Below are 22,081 nucleotides of genomic sequence, written 5' to 3'. Positions count from 1 at the left end.
AGGAGGAAAAGTCATGGATCTATAAGGATTAGTACAAGTCTTTGGGTGTGGGGGGGCAGGGCAGTGACTAGAAAATTTGAGATCACACTCAGCTATGTGATCTAATCTCTATATATCTATTCTCTAAATTAGATACCAGCGATGTATCCACACAGGTGTATTCATATGACTATCATGTACACTAGTGAGATCCAGGGAAATAATTCTTAGCACTGACATTGTTGGAAATTTATGTAGTAATCTGGTTTTTGTGATTAAGTTGTTATGATTTCACAGGCAGTGTTTGTTTCCTTAACCAACCTGGAATGTCTTTAAAAGACCAAGTATAGGATCATTCTTTCATTTTTAATTAAATATAGAAAATGCTGAATTTACAGATTAGATGGAGATGGATATCTTTTTCAATAGTCTATTTGGGACACTGTCCTTTATTTGTTTTATTAGGAACTGAATGTGGTACACTATAATCTCTAATTCCATCCCTAGACCTCCCTTCTCTATTTGTACCAATCAAGACACACTTCACTTTAGACCTAGTTTTCAGTAATATCAACTGAACATTAAAGTAAAAAATAAGTTTGATCAAATAATTCTGTTATCCAGCAGTTATTTAGATGCTTACACCAATGAACAGAATATTGAGAAAGAAATGAATACTCCAGATTCTGTTTGAAGAGGGCACAGAATACATGTTGTAATTGACCATATAAAAGAAAGAAAATTAAAGTAAATTCCTTGGTAATATCTGGAAGTCTTGGAACCATGTTGCCCATGGGGTAGTCAGCTAGCTAAGTCTTCCTTAACTTGGATTTCCCTTGTTCACATCCCTGATATCACTCTTTTCCTGCTCAGATCGCATTCCCAGTATATCATGTTACCACCAGATCTTGTTGTTTCAAGCTTTGTTTTCAGAGGAACCCAAATTTCAAGCCCTCCTTTTACACTTATTGTCTCTTTTCCCATCATTTCAGACTTTTCTCGCAACATTTTTTCCTCAGTGAATACAGCATTCCTTCAAGAGAGTTGAAGCTTGTTAGTTTTAAGAGATTACTGGGATCAATTCCCTCCAGCCATACATTAAAGGTAGCAAAACACTTTTCACGTTTTTCTGTTCCCAGCCAGTAAACTACCATTATCTGGGAAAATCTATGAACTGGTTAGTCTCAGGTCAGTCAGAAACTGCGTTCATTTCCCCCCATTTTCAACAAAGTAGTTACTGGTACCAAGCAGAATTAGTTAAATATATGTTCCTGTTAACATATCTTTGCACTTGGGATACATGTGAACACATTTCACCCAGCTTTTATGAACCCTGGTCATCCAGTTTGCTTTTCTGGTGGCATTCTGTTTCTCACTATTCCTCTCCACAGTTAAGTGATGTGAAAATAACATATTTAGTAAATGGTATTGAAAGCTCCAGAAGGAATGCCAGCCCTTTCTGCTCTCTCGGTCTTATATGTAAACTGTTCTTTGGAACCTATCTTATTTTCGTATTTTTGTCTTGAATCTCATTTACAAAAAATATTTTAACTTATTTGAAAAGCATCAACCTACTATCCGATGATGATCACCAGATTTCCACTTCCCTACCTTTCCCGGTTTCCTTTCCATCCATCCATCACCCCATTAACTCTCCTAGGACCATCTATTTCCACCACAGCCTTCCAGGCTCAAGGTCACCTGGTACTAACTGCTTTGGGAGTGGTGACCTAGGATGCATGTCTTAGTACGGTACCTACCGCAATGCAGCCACAACGCCATTTATAAAGTTGGTTCTTGTGTGAGCTGCAGTTAAAAGCAATGTTTAGGGAAAACTACAGGTACCCAGGAACATGGAAGACCAAAGACCAGGCCCTCAAGATAATATAATTTGAGCTCCCCCCACCAGAAATTTCTTGATAGCTGGCTTGGCAACCTTGGGGAGTTTACAAATCCAAAGACTTACAGAGGCAATGGACCTCATTGTTGAAACACGCTAGTGAAGTGTCACCGTAACAGCAACTCTGAATATTGCTGGGATAAGTGAAATGGTGCAGCTAGGGATGCTGAACAGAGGGCCCGAGGACATGGTGACTTATCTTTGAATCTCCCAGGAGCTTATCTTCAGGCTTCATGCTGCAACTGTTCTCTTGGCTTTGTCCCTGTTAAGAGTCATCCTTGAATGACTCTGAGGGTGTTGATCACTCATCTGGTAGGATTATTCCCCAGTGTATGTGTTCTGATCCCCCAGCCATCATTTATGTATAGACCACCGAAATCTTTTAGTGATATTTCTCAAATTTGCTTATTTTCCAAAGGTGGCCATGAGGTGTAAACACAGCTTCCATGGAGAAATTTACTTCTCGTCTGGTCATCTTAGACTCATCTGCCTTCCTCAGCCTATTCCAAATTTATTCTTTTAACCGAAAACCTCAGATCGTGCCATTTCTCCCATTTTTTTTTCGAGGACACCAGGGATGGGGCATACATGACTGTGCTCTGGTAATACTCCTGGCTCTGTGCTCAAGTTTCACATCTAGTGGGTCTCTGGAGACCATAAAAGATCGCAAGAAATGAACTGAGTCCTTCTTGCTTACAGAGAAAATGCCCTGTCAGCTATAATCTTCCTCTGACCCTACGCCACTCTTCATCAGGCCCATGCAATTTCTCCTCTTATGGGCTTTATAACCCTGGACCAAGTTTGTATTTCTTAGAGTCTTGTCTATTCCCCCTTTTTCCTCTCTCTAACTTCCCATTGTTTCCATCGCATCCTTCAACCCCCAGCCACTCCCCAAAACAACCACAGTTGACAGCATCTTTAAATTCAGAAGTTTTATTAACAACCATTTAACTATGATGCATGTCTTTAATTTGAAAAAATATATTAGAATAAGTAAAACGTGTATGGCATTTCAGTGTTTGCCTAGGGCACCATCTGGTACTTAAAGTGGAACATACCATTCCAGCTCTCACACTACGTAGCCATAGCAGAGAGAGATGTCCTTCTATTTTTCCCTCTCAATAAAGAACTACACTTTCCCTCAAAGCTGTGTGTTTGGCACTGTTCTCACGCTCCTGCTGAGCCTTCCTTTTCATAGCCTCACACTCTGGTCTCTGCTCTTTGTTGATGGACTTTGACCTGACAGGCTCGGGAACATTGGGTTTTCTCCATGGAATCGGTTGGAAAGGGAAGTCTTGGAGGAGAAACTGACTCTGACGTTTAGGTGACCACTGCCGCTTGTTCACAGAGACAGGAGGAGGCTCCCACTGGAGAGAAGTGCCAGCTGCTGTCTTGTAGGGAGCAGGTCTAGGAGCTGCAGGGTGAAGAATTGGCTGGCTACTAGGGTTCTGCAAACCTGGTCGAGATGGGTTGGTTGTAATGGACTGAGCAGGTTTGGCAGAACCAGACAAAAATGCAGTGGTTGACTGTGAAGAATTGGCAGCATTTGGCTGAGGTGCATTGGTAGAGCCAGGCTTGGCAGGGTAATCTGCCACAGGAAGATGTGAGGTCACAGATTGTTGTCTCTGAGGAACAGGTCGAGCTTGTGGCCTCTCCATGGTAAGAAACGGCAAAGGTACCAATTTGACCTTCCCAGGAGGTGGCAGCTCAGACTAGGTTGGAGATGAGCGTTTTTCAGCACTGCTACTTGGTTTGTGTGCTTTGAGCTGAGTTTTCTCAAGGCCTTTTCCATCCCATGTAGCACCTAGCCATGGCTTGACAGCTAAGGATGGCTTGACATCTTTAAGCTTCTTTGAGCTACTCAGGACCTGGGAGGAAGAGATTCCAGGTTTTGGATCATTCTTCTTCCCCAGAACATGAAACACTTGGACAGAATTCAGCATGTGTATGCCTAGGTAGAGGCGGGGCTTTTTAAAGGCCTCTGGGCAAACCTCAGGTTGACTTTTCTTGCGTTTCATCTTACGTTTGGTGGGCTTTTCTTCTGCCTTAATCTTGTTCCCTGGCTGCTTATACTGGTTAGCTTTCTTAGAATTTTCTCTGGTGTTTTTTTATCTTCTCCTGCCAATGGCTCTTTGTCTTGCTGATCCTGCTGGAGGCAGCTTTGTGAGGTTTGCTGTTAGTCTTGGCCTTGGTCACAGGACACCTCTCACTGACTGCAGCATTACGAACAACCCCAGCCCCCCATAGCAAGCATTCTCGGACCTTTGGCTGGATTTTGGCCTTGGTTTCTCCCTCAAGAGGTTCAGAAGACTCCCTTTTGTTCTTCCATTTTGCATGGGAGGTCCCCTTAGTGCCACTTGAATTTTCTTGCACCTGCTTCAGAGTGATGGTGTCAGTGGTGGTCATTACCTGCAGATCTTTTCATTGATATAGGACTACTGGGATCGGTAGGTATCCAGAGGTTTTGAAAACCCAGTTTTCATCTGATCAAAATTCTTAACCTTTTGTTCCTGAGTTGGAGTTGGGGTAAGATCCAGGTTACTTTGATCTGGAGATATTATGGGAACTTCCCCAAATTCAGGTGCTGGATTACGCTCAGGTCTTTGAATCCTGCTACTGCAGCATGTGGGCAATTTGGAAACTTGTGTCAGACCAAATGTCTGACCTGAAGGTTTCCATGCCAGGGAAGTCTCCATCCCCAGTAAATTCATCACTACAAAGGAAGGAAGGAAGAAATCAGTGCCTGCGAAATGAGATATTCCCTCCACTAAACTAGTGGTGCAACAACTGTGCACCTACCAGCAACAGGCAAGTCATTGTTACTGGGTATTCTACGGATAATGGACAAGGCCCTGTGCTTGAAGATTGGAGGTAAATGTTGTAGTTCTTACTGTTTGTCATGTGGTGCTGTTGTTTTTTGGTTTTCTTTGTATTTGAGTTTCTATGTAACCTAACTTTAAAAATAAGAGACTTGGGACAGAGGGATAGTCCATTTGGTAAGGCACTGGCTCTGCGCACAGCTGACCTCAGTTTGATCTTTCGTATCCCGTATGATCTCCTAAGCATCTTCACCAGTGATCCCTAGCACAGACCCAGCACTAATTCCTGAGCACTTCGGACTGTGAAACAGATTCAACCTCCTACAAACAAAAGCATTTTTTAAAAGAAAAATTACAGTCTTTTAAACTAATAAATGCCATACAGAGCTTAGCATTGTAATGTATTTTACTCTCAATTTATTCACTTTCATGGAAAAATAAAAGGAGATTAATATCATATAATAAGAGTATGAATGAAGTACTAATTCAGCATGATATATGTGCTGAAGTAAAGTTTTTAGGTTTCATGTTTTGAGACAGAATCTCTGAACCACAAGTGTATTCAGAACCTTGCTGTTCATTAATGGAAGGGAAAGTTAAAGAGGTACCATTACAATAAGAGTTCTGAAACTTCTTAAGAAAATAACAAAATACTAGTTTAAGACTTGTATTTTACTTTTAGTGTGGTAATTCTGGAGGACTGCTGAACTAGAACAGTGTAAAATGTGGCATTCCCTGCCACAGAGGCTGGTTGGAATTGGGGGGATGGGTGGTGGGAGGAATAATGGGACCCGTGGTTGTGGAGAATGGGCACTGGTGGAGAGATAGGTACTATATCATTGTATAAATGAAATCTAAGCACAATAATTTGTAAGTCTACAACTGTACCTCAAGATGTTTAACTAATAAAAATTAAAAAAATATATGAAATAACTAGGGAAAAATGTGGCATTCTTTTGTGTGCTCCTGAAGTTTCATTATATGAAACCTAGCTATCCATTATACTATCATAACTTCCAATGTCCATTAGCAGATCTTATGTTGAGTGTGAAAATAACATGTTGTAAAATGAGTGAGGGGAATAAACATGAACTTAGTTTAGTTAACTTCATTTCGTAAACTTAAAAATCTCAGTGTATTTAAATACCACCTGTCTATGGACAGTTTTCCTCTTTTTTGACCCCAATTTTTGAATTTTCTTTCCCTCCTCTCAGTTTAACTCACCTTGATAACTCGATTCTGTGATGGGTTGAGCAGACACAGAGAAGTCGATTCCAGAGGAAGTGGTTGGTGTTTGGTTATTTGGGGGCTGGACCTCCTTCAGAACCATTACCATTTCTCTAGATGAGTTGCTGTAAGCTTGGGGGCAGAGCCATTTTGTCCTGTGTATGACATGGAATCATAGGACTGCAGGCCAGAAAGGAGAGTTCCCAGATCTCCTTGATGATTGTAATACACCTGGCTTCAGTCCTGGTAGGGAAGTGACAGACTTTGACTCTGATATGGATACCGAGACGGTGTTCTCTCAACAAGACTGGCAGAAAGTGATGGGTACACAGACACCGTGTTGTAGGTATCTAGGTTTATCTCATAGCGAGCTGCCTTAGACATGGAAGAGACAGCGATGTCTTGGTCAAGGACAGTCACGGAAAAGTCTCCGATAGAAAACTTCTCTTCAGCATTTCCTGAATTATCCCATTCCAAAACACTAGTATAGGAAGAAGCTGAGGTGGATATATGACTCTGGTTTAACACTCAAGATAGCATTGTTGTGCTGAAATGTTGGTAAAGTTAGACACTACCCATCAGTGGTCGGAAAGAGGTGCCAGAGGCTGAGGGCAGGAGCCAAGCAGAACTACCAGCTGGAGCAGATTCTCTGGAGTAGTTGCAGACACTTCCTGTTAGGGAAGCTGCATAGTTCACCACGGGAAGGGAATGCTGCAGAGTATGTGAAGTTCCAAATACAGATGGATTTTGAAAATTTTCTGTAAGGAACAATAGGGTGATGAAGAAAATCTGTGAGACTACTAATCTCCTTCAATGCTGAGAGGAACAATCTGAACTTAAAATTTAAGCCATCGAGATGCTTCTAGTACCAACAGTCAATTGAGTTTCCAATATTCCAACAATTTGGGGTGATTCAAAGCCTGGAACCTTTTGGCACTTTGTATATATGATATCGTGCTCCCAAATAAACACAGAACTGTAGAAGAACCAGGTGATCTTGTCTGTAACTGGATTTCTTGCTTACACATTGTTTCTCTTTACCCTAGCAATGCCTGAAGCTTGCTCTCCTATTGACCCATATGTTATTTCCTATAAGGGAAGCTTTTCCAAACTAGGAAGTCTAAGAGAATGGGTAACATTCTCTGGACAAGAAGAAACCTGAGGGCCAGAAATGACAAAGAGACTTCATGTTTTCCAATCATTTTTATTGGGCGCGGTAAGGAGTAGATTTTGGACCAATAACTGACAGTGATCTTGGGCTCTTTCTGGCTCTACACTCTGGAGTGACCCCTTTTTTTTTTTTTTTTTTTTTTTTTTTTTTTATTTTATTTATTTATTTATTGAATCACTGTGGGAAAGGTTACAAAGCTTTCAGGTTTATGTCTCAGTCATGCAAATATCAAACACATTTCCCTTTACCAATACTTATTTTTACCATGAAGAACCCCAATAAAACCCCACCCCCCACCCCTCCCCGTCCCTGTGAGGCAGATGCATTCTAGTTAACACTCTATCTGCTTTGATTAGATTCATTGTTTCAATAAAAGATTCACCACTATTATTTAGAGTTTACTCCCCCCCCCCAAATCAGACATGCTGAAAAAGCATTGTGAAGTGATTTGCTTTCTACGGCTGGGTTCAAGAATTAAATGTTGGTTTTGGATTTCTGCTCTTTTACCTATTGACCCTGGAAGTATTTCTACTGAAAGTCAGATAATTAAGAGATTGGTTTCTGTGTTCTGGAGTTCTGGCCGTGCTGGAGAGCCGCTCGCGGGGGGCAACCGGTGGCCTCGGTAGGGCGTGAAGGGCGGAGCGAAACGCCCCCCTTCCCCTGAGGTTTTAGTCGCCCCCACACTCCCGGCTTATACCTGCTGTCCACAAGGCTCCCATGTGGCCGCCATCTTTCTTTCCAGAGAGGAGAGGGCGAATGGGGCAACACCCTTTCCCCTCCGGCAGACTTGATGGCCTGGATCAATGCATAGTCCATTCACTTTTCTGCTCCAAGCTGCTGGGTTCTGCATTAAGTCCTTGTGCTTCTGGGGCCGTGGCCATGCTGGAGAGCCGCTCGCAGGGGGCAACTGGTGACCTCGGTAGGGGGTGAAGGACGGACCAGAACGCCCCCCTTCCCATGAGGTTTTAGTCGCCCCCACACCCCCGGCTCATACCTGCTGTCCACAAGGCTCCCATACGGCCGCCATCTTTCTTTCCAGAGGGAGGAGGGCGGAAGGGACAAACACCCTTTCCCCTCCGGACAGACATGATGGCCTGGATTAACGCATAGTCCTTTCACTTTTCTGCTCCAAGCTGCTGGGTTCTGCATTAGGTCATTGTGCTTCTGGGGCTGTGGCCGTGCTGGAGAGCCGCTCGTGGGGGCAACTGGTGGCCTCGGTAGGGCATGAAGGGCAGACCGAAACGCCCCCCTTCCCATGAGGTTTTAGTCGCCCCCACACTCCCGGCTCATACCTGCTGTACACAAGGCTCCCATGTGGCCGCCATCTTTCTTTCCAGAGAGGAGAGGGCGAATGGGGCAACACCCTTTCCCCTCCGGCAGACTCGATGGCCTGGATCAATGCATAGTCCGTTCACTTTTCTGCTCCAAGCTGCTGGGTTCTGCATTAAGTCCTTGTGCTTCTGGGGCCGTGGCCGTGCTGGAGAGCCGCTCGTGAGGGGCGACTGGTGACCTCGGTAGGGCGTATAGGACGGACTGGAACGCCCCCCTTCCCATGAGGTTTTAGTCGCCCCCACACTCCCGGCTCATACCTGCTGTCCACAAGGCTCCCATGTGGCCGCCATCTTTCTTTCCAGAGGGAGGAGGGCGGAAGGGAGCAACACCCTTTCCCCTCTGGGCAGAAATGATTGCCTGGATTAACGCATAGTCCTTTCACTTTTCTGCTCCAAGCTGCTGGGTTCTGCATTAAGCCCTTGTGCTTCTGGGGCTGTGGCCGTGCTGGAGAGCCGCTCGTGGGGGGCAACTGGTGACCTCGGTAGGGCGTGAAGGACGGAGGGGAACGCCCCCCTTCCCATGAGGTTTTAGTCGCCCCCACACCCCCGGCTCATACCTGCTGTCCACAAGGCTCCCATGCGGCCGCCATCCTTCTTTCCAGAGAAGAGAGGGCGAATGGGGCAACACCCTTTCCCCTCCGGCAGACTTGATGGCCTGGGTTAACTCATCGTCACTCATAAGGAGTGACCCCTTATAACATTCAGAAGAGTGTATGCAGTGACAGAGATTCAACTAGATTGGCTGTGTACAAGGTAAGTGCCTCATCCCCTCTCCAGTACCATCTCTCTGTCCCTTATGAATTTCCAAGTTACGGAACCTAAGTATGTGGACTTTTTTCCAGGACTCTGCATGACCTCTACATTACAGAAACGGTTAGGAAGATACCTTACTTTAATATACGCATTTGGGTTCTTTACAACTATTACCATAGTAATCATCAGGTTTCCATTTCACTTGTGCAATGAATATCTGTTACTTACGGTTCACTTATGACTTAATCTTGTTGATGCATAGAAGGTTACCCTGAGTTTTGATCCACTTCAAAAATGACTACTTGAGCTTTTCCCAAGAAATGTTTTTGGAAGGAAAACTTTATTGAAGCTCTGTGACTTAAGTTGTTTATCTAAAATGTAGTTACTAATAACTCCAAGAATAATAATGTATACATGAATATAATTTTTCCATTTCATATGGTTTATATAGGAGGAAGTTTAAAGAAAACATAATGAAAAATATGTATCACAGAACTGAAAAAGAAGTATATAGATATCAATGAAATCTGGGCTTTGTAGCAAGCAGCATAGTACAGTAAGTTATTGAGAGCAGACCCAAGAGTAAGCCCTGAATAACAGTGGATGTGGTCTCAAACAAAACCAAATAAAACAGTCCAATAAGGTTATTAATAAATTGTTCCACATATACAATATGAAAAGTATATTCTATTTTAGAAAAATATGCTAGCCAAAAAATGGAATAGAAGGTGATTTTTGAGTGCACAGTGTACAAGTCCATCAAACAGAAAAGATTTACCAGTAACTACATAACAAAAAGAAAATAGGAATAAACGTGATTGTATTTCATAGTCACGAAATGTTTTAAATGAGTAAAATACAGAAAAAAACTTCGTAAGTACAAAAAAAATTATTCTCATCAATACCTTTGAATATTAACCAGCAAACAACACCTGTTAAAATAGCATAGGATTTCACTTTATCACACAAGAAACACAAAAGACCATTTAAAAAGTGATCATAAAATATTACAAATTTACTTTCAACACCTAGATTAGAATTATCTTTATCAGTCAGGAAAAAGTTCTTCTCAATGTTTAATAAATGAGCACCAAAATCCAATAAAATATCTTTAATGTAGGAAAACTCAGAATTCACAAATATGTCAAAAATGTGTAATTAGACATGTGAGACTTGATTTTTCTATGTCCTCTTAGAATCTAAAAACAGAAGTTGACTATTACCAAAATACTCTCATATTAGGAAGAAAAAATCACATGAAATAACATTTGTAAAGATGACAAGCAGCTTTAACCTGGAACCTACTTACCACACAAATGAATCAATTCTCCTGATTCAAGTTAGAATAAAGAATTTTTTAAAAATTTTAACAGGCTGCCTGTACGTGTACTTAAAAACCAGAACGTAATAAAAATATTGAAGATTTATTGTCTTCAACCCCCCTAGATAAACACTATTAGCTATATATGGGAAGCATCATCTCAAAAGCGTGTTTATATTCCAAATTGTCAAGTACCAAGTACTGTGTTGTAAGAGATAATAAGGAAAAAAGCCAGCAAGGATGGCTTTCTGATAAACTGCTTTTCCTACTGGTACCCTAATCAAGGCATAGTATACTTTCTAGTCCTGGCATTTTTTGAAGTAAATTGCTTTGACTTGTTCTCAGTGTATTTATCTCAGCATATTTAATATATATTCTTTCTTTTTTGATTTTAAATCTTTGGTTCTCTTCAACATTCTGTCCAAACGTTTTCCCCTTCCTTGATAATCGCCATCCATATTCTTTCGTTTTTTATTTCCTATTTTATTCTCCGTCATATCGTCTTGGTTCTATTGGTCAATGTTTGAAGAAAATGATCCCAAACTTTCTTACCTTTGAGGGCTTGCCTCTCTGCCGCTCAGCACTCCACACTTTCCCCATGCCCCATATTTTCTTATTACCTGGTTTAAATAGAAAACTCAAAGATAAATGATTTTATAGTGTAATAGCACTATATTTAAAATACTGAAGTATAAATACAAGTGGAGAGACCATTACAGAGAAAACATGCTAGTATATATTAACAGTTTTCCACAGCATATACATTTTCTGTTTCTGTCAAAATACTGTCTCTGATTTATATTTTTTCAATGGATATCATGTAAAATTCTCTATTAAAAACAAAAGAAGCCCTAGAAAGCCGGTTTTCAACCCCTGATCTGCGTGGGACGGGCACAGAGGCACAGCTCTGGGCAACAAAGCTGAACGGCTCCAATTCCAAACAGGAGACGTTCCCAACTCCTCGCCCAGTGCCAGGGACTCTTTCCGGAGCTGCGGCCGCGTTAGCGGCTGCGAAATATTTTCCCACTACGTATGCCATAGGAACCATAAGCTACCTTCTTAGATGGAAACTTCTCTATTTTAGCGCAGCCACTAGAAACACAGTAGCCAATAACTCATAAGCCTATCTTAACTCACACTGCATATCTAGCAGAATAGTAACAGTGAACGTGAAGGACTAAACCACACCTCTCACAATGGTAAAGCAACGCAAAAGCCCACCAAACTTTCATATTGAAGAGTCTAGCCCAGATGACACCAACAGTACTGTAGTGTTAGACAACCTCTCTGACAAGGAATTCAGAAGGGAGCTACTTAGGATGCTTAGGGAATTAAAAGAAACAATAGAAAGCAATGCCAATAGAAGACAAGAGGATCTGAAGGCATAAATGAGGAAAATGCAATCAGAAATGTCAGACCTGAAAAATCTCGTAGGCGAATTCAAAAGCTCAGTGGAAGGCCTCAGCAGCAGAGTAAGAGCGACTGAGAACAGAATCAGTGAGCTCGAAGATGAAGTTCAGAGACTCTCCAGAAAAGAGCAGAAAATGGAAAAGAGACTCACAATTCGGGAACAGATGGCAAGAGAAGATCGGGATGAAGCCAAGAGTGGTAACATAAGAATTATTGGAGTCCCAGAGGTACAGGAAGAAAACCTCGATGAAGAAGAAACTGTCAAAGAAATCATTGCTACAACATTTCCAGAGCTGAAGAAAACTTGTGACCACATTCAGGAGGCCCGAAGGGTACCAGCTAGAAGAAATCCGAATAAAAATACCCCAAGACACATTCTGATCAAAATGACCAAAACCTTAGACAGAGACAAAATTCTGAAAGCAGCAAGATCAAAGAAAGAAATCTCTTACAAAGGAGCATCCTTAAAATTCACAGCTGATTTTTCTGATGAAACCCTCATGGCCCGAAAACAGTGGTGGGACATAGTGAAAAAACTCAATGAAATAAATGCCTCCCCAAAAATACTTTTCCCAGCAAGACTCTCATTCATAATAGAAGGAACAACACACAGTTTCACAGACAAACAACAGCTCAGGAACTTCATAGACTCAAAACCATGGTTACAAGAACAACTAAATGGGCTACTTTAAGGCAAGAAAGGCCCCTCAAATACACCAAAATTTAACAGAACAATGGGACACAATCCCATAACAATAATCTCTCTCAATGTCAATGCGCTACACGCACCAATTAAAAGACATAGAGTGGCAGGATGGATTAGAAAATTGAACCCAATATTCTGCTGCCTACAAGAAATGCATCTCAATAGTCAAAGCAAACACAGACTCAGAGTCAAAGGCTGGAAAACAATCCTACAGGCAAACAGCTCCCATAAAAAAGCTGGGGTAGCCATCCTTATATCAGACCACATCGATTTCAGAGTGAGGAAGGTCATAAGAGACAGTGAAGGCCATTTCTTATTGATCAAGGGATCTGTACAACAGGAAGAACTTACAATAATAAATGTATATGCACCTAATGAGACACCAGCAAAGTACTTAAAACAACTACTCATAGATTTGGAAAAAGACATCAATAGCAACACAATACTAGTGGGATACTTCAACACTGCTTTGTCACCTCTTGATAGATCAACCAGAATCAAGCTTAGCAAGGACATACTTCATTTGAGGGAAACAATGGAAGAAAGGGACTTAGTAGATATATACAGGACACTTCATCCATAAAAATCTGAATACACATTCGTCTCAAGCGTACATGGAACATTCTCCAAGATAGACCACATGCTGAGCCACAAATCATGACTCCATAAAATTAAGAAGGTAGAGATTGTGTCAGCAATCTTCTCAGACCATAATGCGCTGAAATTAGAAGTAAATCACACACAAAAACAGAAAACTAAATCAAACACCTGGAAATTAAACAGTGCACTATTGAACAACGAGTGGATTAGACAGGAAATCAAAGAGGAAATCAAAAGATTCCTAGAAACGAATGAAAATGAGAACACGAGCTACCAAAACTTACGGGACACAGCAAAGGCTGTGTTAAGAGGAAAGTTTATAGCTCTACAAGCATTCCTCAGGATGGAGAAGCGAGCACACATAAGTAACCTAACCTCACAGCTTAAGAGCTTGGAGAAGGACCAAAAAAAGGAGCAAAACCCGAACAGGAGAAAGGAAATAATAAAACTCAGAGCAGAGATTAACGAGACGGAAACCCAAAAAACAATCCGAAAGATCAATGAAACCAAAAGCTGGTTCTTTGAGAAAATTAACAAGATCGTTAAGCCTCTAGCAAAACTCACAAAGAAAGGGAGAGAGAAAACCCTAATAAACCTAATCAGAAATGAAAAGGGGGTCATTACAACAGAAACCACAGAAATTCAGAGGATCCTCAGGGAGTACTTTGAGAAACTGTATGCCACAGAACATCAAAACCTCGAGGAAATGGATAAATTCCTAGACTCCTACAGACTCCCAAGGCTGAACCAAGAAGACCTGGGATACCTGAACAAACCTATCACCATCAAGGAAATTGAAATGGTAATAAAAGGTCCCCCCAAGCACAAAAGTCCTGGCCCGGATGGATTCACTTGTGAATTCTTCCAAATCTTTAAAGAGGACTTACTCCCAATGATCTTTAAGCTTTTCCACGAAATTGAAATATCAAAAACACTTCCGAACAGTTTCTACGAAGCAAATATCACACTGATACCAAAAGCAGACAGAGATACCACAAAGAAAGAGAATTACAGGCCGATATCCCTGATGAACACTGATGCAAAGATCCTCAACAAACTACTAGCAAATAGAATCCAACTACTCATCAAAAAGATCATACACCATGACCAAGTAGGATTCATCCCAGGGATGCAAGGATGGTTCAACATTCGGAAATCAATCAACATAATCCACCATATCAACAAAAGAAAAGATAAAAAGCATATGATCATATCAATAGATGCAGAGAAAGCATTTGATAAGATCCAGCACCCCTTTATGATGAAAACCCTAGCCAAAATGGGTATAGAGGGGACCTTCCTCAACATAATTAAAGCCATCTACCACAAGCTTACAGCAAGCATCATCCTCAATGGGGAAAAACTGAGAACCTTCCCTCTAAGATCAGGGATGAGACAGGGATGCCCACTCTCTCCACTGCTGTTCAATATAGTACTGGAAGTTCTTGCAATAGCGATAAGGCAGGAAAAAGATATTAAGGACATTCAAGTAGGAAAGGAAGAAATCAAGCTCTCACTATTCGCAGATGATATGATACTCTACTTAGAGAACCCAATAACTTCCACCAAAAAACTCCTAGAAACAATAGACTCGTATAGTAAAGTTGCAGGTTATAAAATCAATACCCAAAAGTCCATGGCTTTCCTATACGCAAACAGTGAGAGAGAAGAAAGCAACATGAAAAAAACAATCCCGTTCACAATTGTGCCCCAGAAAATCAAGTACCTAGGAATCACCTTAACTAAGGAAGTAAAGGACCTGTACAAAGAAAACTACAAAATGCTACTTCAGGAAATAAAAGAGGACATGAGGAAATGGAAAGATATCCCCTGCTCATGGGTCGGGAGACTTAACATTGTCAAAATGGCAATACTACCGAAAGCATTGTATAAATTCAATGCAATCCCTATAAGGATACCCAGCACATTCCTCAAAGAAATGGAGCAAACACTCCTGAAATTTATATGGAACAATAAGCCCCCACGAATAGCTAAAGCAATTCTTGGGGAAAAGAAAATGTGAGGAATCAATCTCCCGAATTTCAAACTATACTACAAAGCAGTAATAATTAAAACAGCATGGTACTGGAACAAAGGCAGAACTGCAGACCAATGGAAAAGGGTTGAATACACTGACATCTCCCCTCAATCATATGCTCATCTAATCTTTGATAAAGGTGCAAGTAATGTGAAGTGGAGTAAGGAAAGCCTCTTTAATAAATTGTGTTGGCATCACTGGACGGCTACATGCAAAAAAATAGACTCAGAACTCTGCCTAACACCATGTACAAAAGTAAGATCAAAATGGATTAAAGACCTCAACATCAGACCAGAAACCATAAGGTACATTGAAGATAAATTTGGCAAAACCCTCCATGACATTGAAGCTAATGGTATCTTCAAAGATGCCACGCCACTGGCCGAGTAAGTGAAAACAGATAGATAAAGGCTGGAGCGATAGCACAGCGGTAGGGCGTTCGCCTTACAAGCGGCCAACATGGCCGACCCGAGTTCGATTACTCTGCCCCTCTGAGAGAGCCCGGCAAGCTACCGAGAGTATTTGATATGCCAAACACAGTAACAACAAAGTCTCCAATGGAGACGTTACTGGGCCCGCTCGAGCAAATCGACGATCAACGGGAGGGCCTTTACCTTTACCTTTACCTCTTAAACTTAGAAGCTTCTGCACCTCCAAAGAAACAGTGACCAAAATACAAAGACAGTCTACAGAATGGGAAAGGATATTCACCGAATACACATCTGACAAGGGGTTGAAATCCAGGATATACAAAATACTGGTTAAACTCCACAAGAAGAAAACATCCAACCCCATCCAAAAATGGGGCAATGAAATGAACAGAAATTTTCTCAAAGAAGAAATCCGAATGCAAAAAAGCACATGAGAAAATTCTCTACATCATTAATCATCAGGGAGATGCAGATCGAAACCACAATGAGATACCATCTCACACCTCAGAGACTGGACCACATTCAAAAGAACAAAAGCAACCAATGCTGGCGTGGATGTGGCGAGAAAGGGACACTCCTTCACTGTTGGTGGGAATGTCGACTAGTTCAGCCCTTCTGGAAAACAGTATGGACGATTCTCAAAAAATTAGAAATTGAGCTCCCATTTGACCCAGCAATACCACTCCTGGGAATATATCTCAGAGAGTCAAAAATGTATAGTCGAAGTGACATCTGCACTTGTTTGTTCATTGCAGCACTCTTTACAATAGCCAGAAACTGGAAGAAACCTGAATGCCCAAGAACAGATGACTGGTTAAAGAAACTTTGGTACATCTACACAATGGAGTACTATGTAGCTGTTAGAAAAGATGAAGTCATGAAATTTACATACAAGTGGTACAATATGGAAAGTATCATGCTAAGCGAAATGAGAAAGAGAGGGATAGACATAAAAAGATTGCATTCATCCGGGGGATATAAAGTAACAAAGTATGAGATTAATACACAAGAATAGCTGAGATCAGCACCAGGAGGATTACTCCATAATTTAGAGGCCAGCCGGATATCCTAGAGGAAAGGGCAGTTCAGATAGTGAAGGGAGTACCTAATAAAGGATGTTTGGAGGATCCTCCCAGGAGGGGAGATGCATGTCGAAAGTAGACTATGGACTGAACATGTTTGCCACTCAATGCCTCTTTTGCAGACCACAACACCCAAAAGGAGAGAGAGAACACAGGGGATTGCCCTGCCACATAGGTAAGGGGGGCTGGGGGATGGGGCTGGGGGCGGGGGGTATTATCCATGGTGGTGGAAAATGGGCACTGGTGGAGGGATGGGTATCTGATCATTGTATAATTGAAACCAAAGCACAAAATATTGTAAATCTACAACTGTAAAAAATATATATATAATAAAGGGAAAAAATGGTAAAAAAAATGGATTAGCTCCCTACAGAGATGGACCCCAATCATTTACATATTTAGAATTCTAGGAATGCATAGCCACAAAAGCGGCCATGTGAACTCTCATAATACTCATAATAAGCAATAAAAAATAAATTGTCTAGGATCTGCCTGTGGTAGGAAGGCTTTAACAGTGGTGGGAAAATTCAAAATAATGGTGGTGGAAAGGTGTAATGGTGGTGGAATTGGTGTTGAAATACTGCATGTAATCAATTAATGTGAACAGTGTGATGAAAATAAAATTTAAAAATTAAAAAATAAATAAATAAAATTCTATTACAGAGCTGTAATAAAAGTTTCATTTTATAAAACACACAAAACTCAGTGGAATAGAACTAATGGCCCAGAAAAAACCTTATATTACTGATTAAAATATTTACAACATGAATGAAAAATACATATTGGGGAAAGGACAGACTCTTAAAATATTTGTTAGGAAATATCAATTCTCAAATATATGAATAAATTAGAAATGAACACATTTTTTTAAATCAAGGCAATGTGGATTGCAATCGTTTCTAATTTACTGTTTCCCACCAAAAATGGTCCTTTCCCGTCTTCACACTGAGCACTGTAGTGCACCATAGCTGCCAGTTACTACCATCTCTCCCCCTGCCCTGCTCTGTTGCAGCCTCAGTTCACTGTTCATTCTGTTGACCTTTTCTCAGGGTTTCTTGGACTGTCTAATCCTTTGCTTTATTCTTTATATAAGTTCTATCCTCAAGTATTTGATTATTTTTTTCTTATGTTTCACTTCACGTAGTGTGATATCCTTCAGTCCCATCCATCCTGCAACAAACTACATTATTTCATCTTTTCTCACAGCCAAGCAGTATTCAAAAAAAAAAAAGAAACACAGAGAATCAACACTCAAACATATATATGTGTATTTGAGCTTGTAAACATTTCTAAAATATAATGTAATCAATGAGGAAAAGCACTTTGTATATGAGAGAACGAAAGCCAATGTCAAAAATCACACAGCAAATGTCCAAGTCAAGCTAAAATGAGGCTTATAAAATTCTACTTGAATACTTTCTTTCATTACTACATGTTGTTTTTACTTGACTGCTAAGTTCAGGGATGATATATCTAATAAAAAGCGTTGAAATGTATTATTCTTTACCTGCCATGGTCAGAGAAGAGGAAATACAGATGAAAGGTAGACTAGAAGAGGAGACGGTACGAGAGTATGTCTGAACACTGAAGCGGCTTAAGACCACAAGTGTCCAGTACAGATGACTGGTCACTGGTGATTGGTGATTGGTCACTGGTCACTTGCCATGATGATTCAAATTTGTTTACAAACAATTGCATGGGGACCCCAGATTCTACAAGTTGGTAGTTGGATGGGTGGGAGAATGATGTCATAAAGTAGACAGTTGAAAGGTAGAGGCTAGCCAATCATGAGGTCAGATTCCCAAGAAGAAGCCCAGATTGGATAGAGAGAGAGGTAGAATGAAGCAGGCTAGGGAGATGGAATCCTACAAGACAGTTATAACAGTTTCACCTTCGTCAGACTCTTCTGTTAGAATAATACTCCCATTATACTCAAGAGCTTAGCTATTTCATTAATCAAGAAAATTACGAAATAATCGTTTATATTGCACTGTTAAAGAAACAACATTTGGTATTACTAGTATATTTTATATAACGTTTAAAGCACAGCGGGTAGGGCATTTGCATTGCAGGAGGCCAATCCTGATTCCGATTCCTCTGCCCGGCAAGCTACCCAGAGTATCTTGTCCATATAGCAAAAGCTTGGCAAGATACCCATGACGTATTCGATAGGCCAAAGCCAGTGACAACAAGTCTCACAATTTGTTGTAAGATGTTACTGGTTCCCGCTCGAGCAAATGGATGAACCGCGGGAGGACAGTGCTACAGTGCTATGATTGAAAAAATTGGTGGTTTCTTTCAATATGACAACACTTACTAGGATAAGTTGTAGGTGAATCGTGATGTGTTAAAACGTAAATAAAATGAGAAGAAATAGTAAATGCACAGGTATCTTATTTGTACAAAACAAACAGTTGTTCTCAGTTTAAAACTGTAGAAGATAAAGAAAAACATATGCTCATTTGTGTCAAAATTTTAGAATCTGAAAGAAAAATTTAAAATTCAAATTACGTGATCAAAAAACAAGTAAAACCAACAAATTCTGGCAATTAATATGATAGGCAAAATATGAATGTTTTTAATAAATTAGTGCTGTGAAATAAATCAGTATTTAGCTAGTAAACTTGTATAGAAAAAATAAGCATAAACCATGATCATATAATCTGTATTGAAAGAAATGTAAATGACTAGTAAACACAAGAGCAATTTCCTTTTTTTAATTTTTTTTTGTTTCATTAGTGAAACACCATGAGGTACAGCTGTAGACTTACAAGTTGTTGTGCTTGGGTTTCAGTAATACAATGATCGGGTACCCATCCCAGCACCAGTGCCCATTCTCCACTCCAAACAATCCCAGTATCCCTCCCAACCCCCATCCCCATCCCACCCTGCCTCTTTGGTAGGGCACTCCCTTTTGTTCTGTCTCTCCCTTTGGGTGCTGTGGTCTGCAGAAGAGACATTGGGTGGCAATCCTGTTCGGTCCTTAGACTACTTTCAGCAGGCATCTCCCTTCCTGGGCAGATCTTCCCAGCACCCTTTATTGGGTGCTCCCTTCTCTATCTGCGCTGCCTTTACCCCTAGAGAATGCCGTTGGCCTCTAAGCCATGGAGTGAACAACCTGATATTTATCACAGCTGTTCTTGGTTGTTAGTCTCTTTTTTTGTTACTTTATGTTACCCAGATGAATGCAAACTTTCTATGTCTGTCCCTCTCTTTCTGACTCATTTCGCTTAGCATACTATTTTCCATGTAGTACCACACAAGAACAATTTTCAAGCTCACTAGTAGACAAAGAGCACAAATTAAAATGAGAAATTAAAATTTCCCCCCAAATTACAAATATTTAAAAATCAGGTAATATCTTTTCCTAAAGATGATCAATATATCCTAGATATATCAAAGAATCTAAGAAAAAGTATGCCATGAATGTATAAAATATATGCAGATAATTTATTTGATTGGACCCCATATTTAGTATAGTGATTAAAGCAATTACCATGCACACAGTCAACCCAACTTAATGGCTGGCTCCACCAGGAATGACCCTTGAGCACAGAGTCAGAAGTCCCAAGCACCACATACTATGGCCCAAATACCCCACAAAAGCAGAAATATAATTTATCACTTATTACTATAAAATACAAATGTATTATAAAGTCCATTATAAAATGCATTATAATTTTTTAAAATGTATCACAATGTACAGATTTCTATACCACACATAGCACTACTTAGACAATGTAAGTAAATACTATTAAAAATCCATCTTCTTGGTCAATAGCAAACTATCTAGTAATTTTGGTGGCTTTCAAAAATTATATAGGAATTAGCACCCTTAACCTCTATGTTACTCAAGTATCAGTTGTATGTTTTTCTTTTCTTCCTTTTTTGTGGCGAAGGGAGCGCACCCAGATGTGCTCTGGGCTCACTTTTGACTCTGTATGAAGAGATCACTTCTGGAAGGCTCAGGATTCTGGGGATTGAACTCAGATTCGCTGCATACAAACCCTCTACAAATTGCACTAACTATGTGGCCCATATGTTTCTTTTTAAATAACATTTTAATAAAACATTTTAAATAAATTTTTTAAAAAACATTTTAATGAAATATTTCATAAAAAAATTAATGTAGAGAAATACTCTTTTAATGATTAAAGTAAATTTAAAAATTAGAATAATACTTGGTAAAGCATAGGATCACAGCAGAAATATATGATGATATATATGATGGTATATATCTTATTTGTAAATTTGTAACTGTAACACATTGTCCTTTTCCATTTCAAGGATGAGATGAATCCATAGAGTAGATTCGTTCACTCACAATACTATATTCTCTCCTGGATGCTTTTTAAAACTACTTGCCAATGTGCCTGTTTCTAAACTTTTTGAGTACTATAGCCCTGTTTATAATTGTTAGATCTTTCTCTTGTTTTATTTTTACTTTATGTTCCAATCTTAATGGTATCACCGTCTACTCAGTCAACCTAGCTAAACCCTAAGGTCTCTTCCAATTTCTCCTGCACAAGTCTCTGCTTTCTGACAAAAGGGAGGACCTCAGAATGCTGACATCAATCTAATACCCAGGGCCGCAGGAGATAATGTAGTGCTTATGGAAATTGTCTCACATGCTCTCAATTTGACTCCCAGCACCACCTGTTTGCCAGAGTATCAAAGACTGTATAGCCTCAGAGGACCCCAAGCACCATGGACACGTTTTCTGAGAATTGCCTGTGGGGCCCCCACACCTCGTGAGCATTGCTTTAGAGACTCTCTCAGCAACCAAAAAATATATAATGTCAGAGAAACATGTACTTGTCTTAAATAGGGACCCTCACTTTTGGTGAGTTTCACAAGGAAATATTGCGTGAAAACGTAAATCAATGACCAGGGGAGACAGTGTAAATCATGTGAGTACAGATCATATATTTGGTGAATTGTGTTAAGATTCAGATGACCTAGTCTTCGTACCAGGGATATTCCTTCAAAAACACCCCCATTTTACTGGAAGGGTGCTAGAACATTAGATGACTGAAATTCAATTATGAACAATTTTGTAACTGTATATCTCTTGGTGATTCTAATTATTAAAGTAATTTTTTAAATGCACCCATCAAAGTTACCTTTTTACCACTAAATGGGAAAGATACTTTCTAATACTTATCCTCACCAAAAGCTCAACAGAGTGTGACGATTGCCAAAAAATGTCCTCCCTTGCATTTTTGTCATGATACTTATTAATACTTAACTCTTCGTTTTTTTCCCTCTTCTCATGCCAAATCTTTAGTCTCCCTTGCAAGCTCCTCAAACATT

The sequence above is a fragment of the Sorex fumeus genome, unplaced genomic scaffold (assembly GCF_029834395.1).
Source record: "Sorex fumeus unplaced genomic scaffold, SorFum_2.1 ptg000032l, whole genome shotgun sequence".
In the NCBI taxonomy this organism is placed as follows: Eukaryota; Metazoa; Chordata; class Mammalia; order Eulipotyphla; family Soricidae; genus Sorex; species Sorex fumeus.
Note: the sequence above shows the minus strand (reverse complement) of the source record.